Below are 13,896 nucleotides of genomic sequence, written 5' to 3'. Positions count from 1 at the left end.
TAATTCTTTGAAGTTCCATCCATGCTGTCGCAAAGGGTAGGAGCTCCTTCTTTCTTTCTGCTGCATAGAATTCCACTGTGTAAATGTACCATAGTTTCTTGATACATTCATTTACTGATGGACACCTAGGGTTCTTCCAACACTTGGCTATTGTAAATTGTGCTGCTATGAACATTGGGCTGCATAGATTCTTTTGGATTTGTGTTTCAGGCCTCTTAGGATATAATCCTAGCAGTGGAATTGCTGAGTGAAAAGGCAGATCCATTTTTAGTTTTCTGAGAAAATTCCATACTGTTTTCCATAGTGGTTGAAATAGTCTGCAGTACCACTAACAGTGCATTAGGGTCCCCTTTTCTCCACAACCTCTCCAACACATGTTGTTTGTTGTTTTGTTTATGATGGCCATTCTGAATGGTGTGAAGTGGTATCTCACTGTGGTTTTAATTTGCATCTCTCTGATGGCTAGTGATACTGAGCATCTTTTCATGTGTCTCTGGATCCTCTGTATGTCCTCCTTGGAGAAGTGTCTGTTCAAGTCCTTTGCCCATTTTTAAATTGGGGTCTTTGTCTTCTTAGACTAGAGTCATGTGGGTTCTTTACACATTTTGAAATTAAACCCTTGCCTGACATATCATTGGCAAATATGTTTTCCCATACAGTTGGTTCTCTTTTTAATTTAATACTGTTTTCCTTAGCCATTCAGAAAATTTTTATTTTGATGAGATCCCATTTGTTTATTCTTTCCTTTATGTCCCTTGCTCTAGAGGACATATCAGGGAAAATATTGCTGCATGAAATATCTGAGATTTTCCTGCCTATATTCTCCTCTAGGACTTAAATGATATCACAGCTTATATTTAAATATTTTATCCACCTTGAATTTATGTTGTGTATGGAGTAAGTTGGTGTTCAGATTTCATTTTTTTGCATTTAGCTGTCCAGACCTCCCAACACCATTTGTTGAAGAGGCCATTTTTACTCTGTTTTATGTTGCTGCCACCTTTGTCAAATATTAATTGACCCTAGAGACTTGGGTTTATTTCTGGTCTCTCTGTTCTGTTCCACCGGTCCATGTGCCTGTTCTTATGCCAGTACCAGGCTGTTTTGATTACAGTTACCTTGTAATACAGTTTGGTATTAGGTATTGTGACTTTACTCTTCTTTCTCAAAATTGCAGCAGCTACTCAGGGTTGTGTATGGTTCCATATAAATTTTTCAAGTGTTTGTTCTATATCTGTGAAATATGTCATTGGTATTTTAATAGGTATTGCATTGAATGTGTAAATTGCTTTGTATAGTATGGACATTTTGATGACATTTATTCTTCCAATCCATGAACACGGTATATTTTTCCATTTGTTTGTGCTTTCCTTGATTTCTTTCTTCAGTGTTGTGTAGTTTTCTGAGTACAGGTCTTTTACCTCCTTAGGTTTATTTCTAGGTATTTTATTTTTGTTGCTGCCATATCAAATGAGATTTTTTCTTGATTTTGCTTCTGATGTTTAATTGTTGGTATACAAAAATGTCTTTGATTTCTGAATATTGACTTTGTATCCCGCTGTTTTGCCAAATTCATTTATTAGGTTGAGCAGTTTTTTGGCGGAGTCTATAGGATTTTCTATGTACACTATCATGTCATCTGAAAACAATGACAGCTTTGTGTCCTCCTTTCCAATTTGTGTGCCTCTTATCTCCTTTTCTTGTCTGATTGCTGTGGCTAAAACTTTCAACACTATGTTGAATAGAAGTGGTGAAAGTGGACAACCTTGTCTTGCTCCTGATCTTAGTGGAAAAGATTATAGTTTTTGCCCATTGAGTATGATGTTGGCTGTAGGTCTCTCATATATGGCCTTTATTGGGTTGAGGAATGCTCCCTCTATTCCTACTTTGCTAAGTATTTTTATCATAAATGGTTGCTGTACCTTATCAAATGCTTTTCTGCATCTATTGATATGATCATGTGATTTTTTTTCTTACCTTTTGTTTGTGTGATGTAATACATTTATTGATTTGCAAATATTGTACCATCCTTGCATCCTTGGGATGAATACCACTTGGTCATGGTGGATGATATTTTTAATGTATTGTTGGATACAGTTTGCCAATACTTTGTTGAGGATTTTAGCACCTATGTTCATCAGCAATATTGGCCTGAAGTATTCTTTGTTTGTTGTGTCTTTATCTGTTTCTGAGTTTAGGATGATGCTAGCTTTATAAAGAGTTTGGGAGTCTTCCAACATTTTGGGTTATTTGGAACAGTCTGTGAAGGAGAGGGGTTATGTCTTTCTTAAATGCTTTGTAGAATTTTCCTGTGAAACCATCTGGTCCAGGGCTTTTGTGTGTTGGAAGTATTTTGATTACTGCTTCACTTTCATTAGCTGTTATTGGTTTCTTCAGGCTTTCTGCTTCTTGAGTTTTGGAAGGTTATATTTTTCTAGAAATTAGTGCATTTCCCCTAGGTTTTCAAATTTCCTGGTATACAGTTCTTCATAGTAATTTGTTACAATCCTTTGTATTTTTGTGGTATCACTTGTAATCTCTCCTCTTTCATTTCTGATTGTGTTTATTTGGGTCTTCTCTCTGTTTTTCTTGATGAGTATGTTTAAAGGCTTGTCAATTTTGTTTATCTTTTCAAAGAAACAGCTCCTGGATTCATTAATCCTTAGAATTGTGCTTTTAGTCTCTATGTCATTTAATTCTGCTCTGATCTTGGTTATTTCCTTCCTTCTGCCTGCTCTGGGCTGTCTTTGTTGTTGTTCCTCAAGTTTTTGTAAGCGTGGGGTTAGGTATGTCTTTCAAATGTTTCTATCTTTTTTATGTAGGCCTGTATCACTATAACATTCCATCTCAGGACTGCCTTCATTGTGCCCCATAAGTTTTGGGTTGTTGTGAGTTCTTTTTCATTTGTTTCCAGAAAATTTTTAATTTCTTCCCTAATTTCATTCTTGACCCATTCATTGTTTAATAGCATGTTATTCAATGTCCATGATTTTGAATGTTTTGGGTTTTTTTCCTTGGGGTTGGTTTCTAGTTTCAGTCCCTTGTGATTCGAGAAAATGCTTGGTATGATTTCAATTTTCTTGAATTTGCTGAGGCTGTTTTGTATCCTATCATGTGGTTTCTCTTCTATGTGCATTTGAAAAGAATGTGTATTTAGCTTCTTTGGGATGAAAGGCTCTATGTATATCAGTTAAGTCCATTTCATGTAGGGCATTGTTCAGTGCCACAGTATCTTTGTTGATATTTTGTCTGGAAGATCTGTCCATTTTTGACAGTGGAGTGTAAAAATCTCCCACTATAATTGTGTTGCAGTCAATGCCTTTATTGAAATCCTCTAAGATTTTCTTTATGTATCTGGGTGCTTCTATGTTGGGTGCATATACATTTACAATGCTTATGTCTTCTTGGTGGATTCTTCCCTTAAGGATTATGAAATGACCTGGGTCTCCATGGCCTTATTTTTTGAAGTGTATTTTGGCTGATATGAGTATTGCTACCCTGGTTTTCTTCCTGTTCACCTGCCTGGAAAATTTGTTTCCAGCCCTTCACTTTCAACCTGTGTAGGTCTTTTATTCTGAGGTGGGTTTCTTGTAGGCAGCATATGTGTGGGTCATGCTTTCTTATCCATTCAGCTATTCTTTGTGTTTTGATTGGAGCATTTAATCCATTTATGGTTAAGGTTATTATTGATAGGTTCTTATTCATTGCCATTTTTATACCTGTGTTTATCTATCATCTATCTATCTACCTATCTATCATCTATCTATCTATCTATCTATCTATCTATCTATCTATCTATCCATCTATCTATCATCTCTATCCATCATCTATCTATCTATGTATCCATCTGTCTATTTATCCATCTATCTATATCTATCTATCTATCTAATCTCCTTTCCTTCCTTTCCTTAAAGCAGTCCCTTTAGCATCTCTTGCAGAGCTGGTTTGGAGTAGGTGTATTTGTTTAGACTTTTTTTGTCTGGTAAGCTGTTTCTTTGGCCTTCCATTTAAAGTGACAGCGTTGCTCAATAGAGTAGTCTCGGTTGCAGGCTCTTGGTTTGCAATACTTGGAATATTTCTTGCCATTCCCTTCTGGCTTGGAGCATTTCCATTGAGAAGTCAGCTGCTAGTCTTATCAGGGCTCCCTTGTATGTTACTTCCTGTTTTTCCCTTGCTTCCTTTAAGATTCTTTCTTTGTCCTGGAATTTTGCCATTTTAATTATGATGTGTCTTGAAGTGGGCCTCTTTGGGTTCTTCTTGATTAGGACTCTCTGTGTTTCTTGGATTTCTGTGACTTTTTCTCTCATCAAATTAGGGAAGTTTTCCATCATTTCTTTTTCAAATAGCTTTTCTGTCCCTTGCTCTTCTTCTTCTCCTTCTGGTATCCCTATTATATGGATATTATTATGTTTCTTATTTTCCTTCATTTCCCTTAATCCCTCTTCATTCTTTCTGTGCCTCTTTTTTTTTTCTTGCTTTCTGGGTGTTTTTTCCTACTTTGTCCTTCAGCTCAGTGATTTGATATTCTGCTTTATTGATCCTGTTTTTGATTCCTTCTACTGTATTTTTTAGTTCAGAAATTGTATTTTTCATTTCCTCTTGGCCCTTGTTGATAGTTTCTTTTTCTTTTTTCATGTTGATATAGTTTGCAGTGAGTTCATTGTAGTTTCCCTGTAGTTTCTGGTAATTCTCTGTGAGCTCATTGAGCTTCTTGATAACCATTTCTTTGAACTCAATATTTTATAGTTGAGTTGCCTCCATTTCATTTAGTATTCTTTCTGAGGCTTCCTTTTTTCCTTTCATTTGGGGATTGTTTCTTTGTCTTCCCATTGTTTGTGAGAGTCTTTTTGTTAGTCTCAGCTTCTTAAATTTATCTGTTTTGACTCCCTGGGTTTATGGTGTGAACTTCTATGGTAGAATACCTGTGAGATTCAGTGGTGCCATGTCCTTTATCTCCCAAGCTCACTGGTCTTGGGCTGTCATTTTTGTTGGCTCTGTGTTTGTCTTTGGGTTTTGATTGTTGTTCGGTCTTCCTTTGGTGTGTCCTTCCCACCAGCTGGTTAACTGAGGGTCACTTTATCCACCGCCTATTGTATTTTGTTTGCTCATGTGGGCAGGTTTTGTTGAAACTGATTCTTCCAAGAAACGCACCCTTTTAAAAAAATATCTCAGATGTTCATTTAGCATACAGTGATCTGTCTCACTTTTGCCAGGCATTTGGGAAAGTCCTGTTTATACTCAGCACAATGATCGTATGCAGAGAGTGTCTGCTGCCATGTCAAATAAAGAAAATGATCATTGAAACCAGGGTTTTTGTCTCCCAATATTTCCTCCTGCTGCCCCTTTTGCATGAAAGCCCAGAGAGGCAGGTACATTTGGTGGCAGTACCTTCCCCTGACTGCAGCTGCCTCTGGAGAGCTCCCCTCTTCCTTTCCAGCTCCTCTGCATCCCCTTCCTGAGCAACTTCAACCCCCTAAAATGGGGGAAATAAACAATTACATTTCAGGCAGAATGTGAGTATCAGATTGTTTGTTCAGCTTCCGTAGCCATGTCCTTCCTGTCCAGATATTTTACAGAAAAGGAGTGAGAATGGGGAAACAATGAAGGTGCTCTGAAAATCAGTCAGACACAATGCAATAGGGAGATGGAGAGGAGGGAAAGAAGCTCTGTTTTGTTTTCTTGATCCATGTGTCTGGTTTTTATGCCAGTACCATGCTGTTTTGATTACTGTGGCCTTATATTATAGTTTGATATTACGTAGCATGATTTCTCCAACTTCACTCTTCTTTCTTAAGATTGCTGTTGCTGTGCAGTGCATTTTGTGGTTCCAAAAATTTTTGAAATATTGGTGCTAGTTCTGTAAAATATGACATTGGCATCTTGATCAGAAATGCATTGAATCTACAGATTGTTTTTATAGTATGGACATTTTAATGATCTTAATTCTTCCTACGCATAAATATGGCATGTGCTTCCAATTATTTGTATCTTCTTCAACTTCTTTCTTCAGCATCTTATAATTTTCTGAGTATAGGTTTTTTTAAATTCTTGATTAGGTTTATTCCTAGGTATTTTATTCTTTTTGAAGCAATTGTGAATGGGATTTCTTTCTTAATTTTCCTTTCTGTTGGTTCATTATTGGCATATAAAATGCAACTGATTTCTGGGTATTAATTTTGAATCTTACTACTTTATTGAATTCATTTATCAGTTCTGGTAGTTTCTTGGTGGAATCATCAGGGTTTTCTATGTACAGTATGAAGTCATCTGCAAATAATGACAGAATTATTTATTCCTTTCCAATTTGTATGCCTTTATTTCTTCTTGTCTGGTTGCTGTGACTAGGAATTTCAGTATTAATTTGAATAAGGGAAATGAAAGCAGACATTGCTGTCATGTTCCCAATCCTAAGGGGGATGCTTGTAGATTTTTCCTACTGGGTATGATGCTGGCAGTGGGCTTGTAATGTATGGTCTTTATTATGTTTAGGTATGTTCCCTCTATTCCCACTTTGCTGAGAGTTTTTGTCATAAATGGATGTTAGATTTTAACAAATGGTTTTTCTGCACATATTGATAAGATCATTTGGTTTTTATGTTTCATATTGCTGATGTGGTGAATCACATGTATTGATTTATGAATGTTGTACCAAACTTGCATTCCCAGAATAAATCACATTTGATCATGGTATATGGCCTTTTGATGCATTGCTGTATCTGGTTTGCTAACATTTTGTTGAGAATTTTAGCATCTGTGTTCATCAGGGATATTGACCTATAAATTTCTTTCTTTGTAGTGTGTTTATCTTGTTTTAGAATTAGGATAATGCTGGCCTCATAAAATGAGTTTGGCTGACTTCCCTTTCTTGAGTTTTTAAAAGTAGTTTGAGAAGGTGAGGTGTTGTTTCTTCTAGAAATGTTTGGTAAAATTTGCCTGTGAACCTATTCAGTCCAGAGCTTTTGACTTTTTTTGTTGTTTTTTGATTACTCTTTCAATTTCACTAGGTGTAATCAATCTATTCAGATTCTCTGATTCTTCCTAACTTAGTTTTGGAAGATTGTATGTTTTTAGGAATTAATCCATTTTGTTTAGGTTGCCCAGTTTTGAGCATATACTTTTTCTTTTTCTTATCATACATGTACCTCCTTTGTTTCATTGTATTTATTTACGTATGTATGTATGTATGTATGTATTTACTTACTTATGTTGTTGTTCAAGTACAGTTGTCTCCATTTTCCTCCCACCACTCCCCTCCACCCCAGCCATCCCCACCTCCCACCCTCAATCCTACCCCATTGCCTTTTGCCTCACAATTCTATTGCTGGGACTATACCCTAAGAATCCTGAAACACCAATTCAAAAGAACCTATGTTTCCAAATGTTCATAGCAGCACAATTTACAATAGTCAAGTGCTGGAAGCAACCTAAGTGCCCATCAGTAAATGAGTGGATCAAAAAACTGTGGGACATTTACATGATGGAATATTATTCAGCAGAAAGAAAAAAGAACTCCTACCCTTTGCAACAGTTTTATGGATCTGTAGAACATTATGCTAGTTTTGAATAATATTTTCTTATAATCCTTTGCATCTCTTTGGTGTCAGTTGTCATTTATCATCTTTCATTATTGATTTTGTTTACTTTGGCCTTCTCACTTTTTTTCTTGATGTGTCTGGTTAACAGTTTGTCAATCTTGTTTGTTTTTTCAAAGAACCAGCTCTTGGGTTCATTGATTTTTTCGTATCATTTTTATAGACTCGATTTCTTTCATTTCTGCTCTGATATTTATTATTTCTCTCCTTCTATTCACTGTGGGCTTGTTTGTTTTTCTTGTCAAAGTGACTTTAAATGTAAAGTTAAATTGTTTATTTGAGCTTTTTCTTGATTTTTTTTTTGAGAAATGTCTGTGATGCTATGAACTTCCCCTAGAATTTCTTTAGAAGTGTCCCACAGATTTTGGATTGTTGTGTCTTCATTTTAATTTGTTTCAAGGTATCTTTAGATTTCATCCATGATCTACCTCAATGTTGAACCACTCATTGTTTAATAACATCTTATTTAACTTCCAAGTCTTTGTGTGTTTTTCAGTGTTCTTATTATCAATTTCTAGTTTCATACCATGTGGTAAGAGAAGATGCTTGATATGATTTCATTCTTAAATTTATTGAGACTTATTTTGTGTCCTAACATGTGTTCCATCCTAGAAAACATTCCATGTGCACTTGAAATGTATGTGTATTCTGCTGTTTTTTTTTTTTCAGTATATTCTGGTGACATGGAGATATCAATTAAATCCATTTGATCTAGTGTGTCACTTAAGGCTGCTGAGTCCTTGTCGATTTTCTCTCTGGGAGATCTACCCATTGAAGTCAATGGGATGTTAAAATCCCTGACTATGACTGTATTTCTGTCACTCTTGCCCTTTCTATCCATCAAGGTTTGCTTTACAGATTTAGTTGCTCCTATGTTAGGTGCATAAATGTTTACTAGGGTTATATCCTCTTGTTGGGTTGTTCCTTTTATCATTATAGTGTCCTTATTTTTCTTTTACTATATCCTTGATTTAAGCCTGTTTTGTCCATGAGTCCTTTTTCTTTTTGCTCAATCCCTCTTTCCCCTCAAATCCCCCCACCCCCACTAGCTGTCATCTTGTTCTCCATCCATGAGTTTGTCTCCATTTTCCTGGTTCATATAGTTTGTCCATTAGATTCCATATATGAGTGAAATAATATGATATTTGTCCTTCTCTGACTGACTTATTTAACTTAGCATATTTCTCAGCTCCGTTCATACTGCCAAAAATAGTAAAAAAAAAAATTCTTATTTTTTATGTCTAAGTAGTATTCCATTATGTAAATATTCCATAGTTGTTTATTCACTCATCTACTTATGGACACTTGGCCTGCTTCCATATCTTGGTGATTGTAAATAACACTGCAACAAACATAAGAGTGCTTAGGTTCTTTCAAATTAGTGTTTGGGGCTTCTTCATACATATTCCCAGAAGTAGAGTCACTGTGTCAAAATGCTGATCCATTTTTAATTCCTGAGGTCTCTCCATACTCTTTCCACAGAGGCCACACCAGTTTAAATTTCCACAAAGAGTGCAAAAAGTTTTCCCTTTCTCCCCATCCTCACTAGCAATTTTTGTTTGTTGATGTACTGATGATAGCCATTCTGACAGATGTGAAATGGTATCTCATGTTTTAATTTGCGTTTCTCTGATGATTAGTGATGTTGAGTATATTTCTATATATCTATTGGCCATCTGTATATCCTCTTTGTAGATGTGTCCACTCAGGGCCTCTGCCCATTTTTTAATTGAGTTGTTTGGTGTTTTTGGTGTTGAGTTTTGTAAGTTCTTTATGGATTTTGGATAATAACCCCTTAACAGATGTACAGATGAATATGTTCTCCCATTCTGTGGGTTGTCTTTTTATTTTGTTAATGATTTTCTTTGCTGTGAAAAAACTTTTTCATTTGATGCACTGCCATTTTATTTTTTTTCTTTTGTTTCCCTTGCCTGGGGAGCTATATCTGATAAAATATTACTATGAACAATATCCTAGATTTTGCTGCCTATGTATTCTTCTAGGGATTTTGTGGTTTCAGGTCTAACAGTTAACTATTTGATCTTTTTTTAATTCATTCTTGTCTCTAGTTTAAGAAGGTGGTCTAGTTTCATTTTTTTCCGAATGTATCTATCCATTTTTCCCAACACCATTTATTGAATAAATTATCTTTAGCCCATTGTATGTGCTTGCTCCCTCTGTTCAATATTAATTGACTATAAAGGTATAGGCTTTATTCTGGGCTCTCTATTCTTTTTCCATTGATCTGTGTGTCTGTTTTAATGCCAGTACCATGCTGTTTTGATTACTGGGGACTTATAGTATAATTTAATATTAGGTAGGTGAGTTATCCAGCTTTGTTCTTCTTTCTCAGAATCACTGTTGCTATTCAGGGCCTTTTGTGGCTCCATATAAATTTTTGAAATATTTGTTCTAATTCTGTGAAATACATCATTGGAATCTTTATAGGAGTTTCACTTAATCTATAGATTGACTTGGGTAATATGGACATTTTAATGATGGCATTTCTTCATATCCATAAACATAGTATGTGCTTCCACTTATTTGTATCTTCTATTTTCTTTCATCAATGACTTATCATTTTTGGAGTACAGGTCTTTTACTTCCTTGGTTAAGTTTATTACTAGATATTTTATTCATTTTGTAGCAATTGTGAATGGGATTTTTTCTGTAATATATTTTATTGATTATGCTATTACAGTTGTCCCATCCCCCCACCTTTATCCCCCTCTGTCCTGAACAACCCCTCCCACCCACATTTCCCCCATTTAGTTCATGTCCATGGCTCATACATATAAATTCTTTGGCTTCTACATTTCTTATACTATTCTTAACCCCTCCCTGTCTATTTTCTACCTACCATCTATGCTACTTATTCTCTGTACCTTCCCCCCCTCTCCCCCCTATGCTCCTGCTCATAACTCTCCATGTGACCTCTATTTCTGTGATTCTATTCCTGTTTAGTTGTTTGCATAATTTGTTTTTGTTTTAGGTGTGGTTAATAACTATGAGTTTATTGTCATTTTACTGTTCATATTTTTATCTTCTTTTTCTTAGATAAATCACTTAAAGAGAAGATTCTCTTCTCTTTAATCTTGGATAATGTAATTATGATATGCCTTGGTGTGTTGCTCCTTGGGTCCAACTTCTTTGGGACTCTCTGAGCTTCCTGGACTTCCTGGAAGTCTATTTCCTTTGCCAGATTAGGGAAGTTCTCCTTCATTATTTGTTCAAATAAGTTTTCAATTTCTTGCTCTTCCTCTTTTCCTCTTGGTAACCCTTTGATTCAGATGTTAGAATATTTAAAGGTGTCCTGGAAGTTCCTAAGCCTCTCCTCATTTTTTTTTTTGAATTCTTGTTACTCATTCTGTTCTGATTGAATGTTTATTTCTTCCTTCTGGTCCACACTGTTGATTTGAGTCCCAGTTTCCTTCCCATCACTGTTGGTTCCCTGTACATTTTCCTTTATTTTACTTAGCATGGCCTTCATTTTTTATCTAATTTGTGACTATATTCAACCAATTGTGTAAGCATCCTGATCACTAGTGCTTTGAACTGTGCATCTGATAGGTTGGCTATCCCTTTGTCATTTAGTTGTATTTTTTCTGGAGCTATGATCTGTTCTTTCATTAGCGCCATTTTTTTTTTTTTTTTGTCTTGGAGTACCTTTTACATAGTAAGGGGTGGAGCCTTAGGTGTTCACCAGGGCGGGGCAACCCACGTCACTGCCTTGTGACACTGTATTTGGGGGAGGATTCCAAGAGGGAACAATGGCACTTGCTCTGCTCTCTGGCAGTTTTCAGTCACTTCTGCAGCTACCCAGAAGCAAATTGGTCCCTTCTTGTGCTGATTTCTGGGTGGGTTGGTTTTTGTATGTTCTAGGACCCTGTGGGTCTCTCCAACAAACTACTATGAGGCTGGGAGTTTCTCCCACTGCTGCCTCATCCCCCACCCATGGTTTCAGTCAGAGGTTTGAGGCTTTATTTCCCCGGGCTGGAACCCTGGGTTGCATGTGTGTCTAGCTCCCCAGTTATTTCTCCCAGTTTATCTGCACATGAATGTGGGACTGCCTGCTCCACCAGCTGCCACCTTGCTGGGTCTGCCAGCCGCTGCCTTGCTGCAAGCCCTCTCTGCCCAGCTACCCATCTCTGTCCCTCCTTCTGGTCTGGTCTAAGAATGCTTCTTTAACTCCTTGGTTGTCGGACTTCAATACAGTTCAATTTTCTGTCAGTTCTGGTTGTTTTGTTTTTAAATTTGTTGTTGTCCTTCTTTTAGTTGTGCAAGGAGGCACAGTGCGTCTACCTACTCTTCCATCTTGGCTGGAAGTCCTCTGGGATTGTTTTCTTAATGACTCTTTCTGTTAGTTTGTTATTGGCATATAAAAATGCAATTGATTTCTGGATATTAATTTTGTATCCTGGTACTTTGCTGAATTTATTAATTAGTTATAGTAATTTCTTGGTGGAATCTTTGTGGTTTTCTATGCACAGTATAATTTAATCTTCAAATCATTAGGTTTTTACTGCTTTCTTTCCAATTTGGACACCTTCTATTTCTTCTTTTCTGATTGTTACAGCTAGGACTGCCAGTACTATGTTGAATGAGAGAAGTGAAAGCAGACATTCCTGTCTTGTTTCTGATCTTAAGGGGCGCACTTGTAATTATTGCCAGTTAAATATGATGCTGGCAGTTAGTTTTTGATATATGGTCATTATTATGTTGAGGTGTGTTCCCTCTATTCTCACTTTGTTGAGAGTTTTTATCATAAATGGGTGTTGGGTTTTATCAAATACACTTTTTGCATCAATTGATTTAATTATGTGGTTTTTATACTTCATTTTGCATATGTGGTGAATCACATGTATTGATTTATTAATGTTGTGCCAACCTTGCATTCCTGGAATAAATCCCACTTGATCATGATGTATGATCTTTTTGTTGCATTGCTGTATTCAGTTTGCTAGAATTTTGTTGAGTATTTTAATATCTATGTTCATCAGGGATATTCACCTATAATTCTTTTCTTTGTAGTGTGTTTTTCTGGTTTTAGTATTAGGATAATTCTAGCTTCATAAAATGTATTTGAAAGTCTTCCTTCCTCTTGAATTTTATGAAGTAGTTTGAGAAGGAGAGCTCCAAAATTTTGGTACAATTCACTTGTGAAGCCATCTAGTCCAGAGCTTTTGTTTTGGGGAGTGTTTTGATTACTGCTTCAATTTCACTAGGTTTAATCATTCTGTTCAGATTCTCTGATTATTCCTCATTGAGTTTTATAAGATCGTATGTTCCTCGGAATTAATCCATTTTTCCAGGTTGTCCATTTTTGGCATATAATTTTTATAATATTTTCTTACAGATTTTTGTATTTCTTTGGTGTCAGTTGTTATTTATCCTCTTTCACTTCTGATTTTATTTATTTGGGTCCACTTTTTTTCTTGATGAGTCTAGTTAACAGTTTGTCAATCTTGTTTATCTTTTTAGGAACCAACTCTTGGATTCATTGACCTTTGGATCATTCAAGAAAGAGTCTACAAATAGACTCTTTTTCATTTATTTCTGTTCTAATCTTTATTATTCCCTTCCTTTTACTCACCTAGGGTTTGTTTGTTGTTCCTTTTCAAGTTCCTATAAGTGTGAAGTTAAATTGTTTATTTGAGCTTTTTCTTGTTTTTTAGCTAGGCCTGTAATGCTATGAATTTCCATCTTATAATTGTTTTCCCAGTGTCCCACATATTTTGGATTGTTGTGTCCTCATTTTCATTTGTTTCAAGGTATCTTTTGCTTTCTTCCTTGATTTCATTATTGACCCTTTCATGTTTAATAATGTATTTTTTTAGCTACTGTGTCTTTTCATGTTTTTCAGTGTTCTTGTGATTGATTTCTAATTTCATAGCATTGTGGTCAGGAAGATGCTTGTAATGGTTTCAATGTTCCTAAATTTATTAAGTCTTGTTTTGAGGCCTAACATATTATCTATCCTAGAAAACATTCTGTGTGCACTTGAAACATATGTGTAGTCTACATTTTGGGGGGTGAAATGCTCTTAAGTCATCAATTAAATGTATTTGTTCTAGTGTGTCCTTTAAGGCCACTATCTCCTTGTTGATTTTCTCTCTGGAAGATCTACCCATTGATGTCAATGGGGTGTTAAAATCCCTGATTATGTCTATTTCTGTTGATCTCTTCCTTTATTTCCATCAGATTTGCTTCATATATTTAGGTGCCTCTGTATTGGGTATGGAAATGTTTACTAGGGTTATATCCCCTTGTTGGATTGGTTCCTTTATCATTAAGTAGTGTTCTC

This window comes from Phyllostomus hastatus, unplaced genomic scaffold (genome assembly GCF_019186645.2).
Source record: "Phyllostomus hastatus isolate PE091 unplaced genomic scaffold, TTU_PhHast_1.1 phas_scaffold_28, whole genome shotgun sequence".
In the NCBI taxonomy this organism is placed as follows: Eukaryota; Metazoa; Chordata; class Mammalia; order Chiroptera; family Phyllostomidae; genus Phyllostomus; species Phyllostomus hastatus.
The sequence above is the reverse complement of the archived record's forward strand: the minus strand, read 5'-3'. Positions refer to the sequence as shown.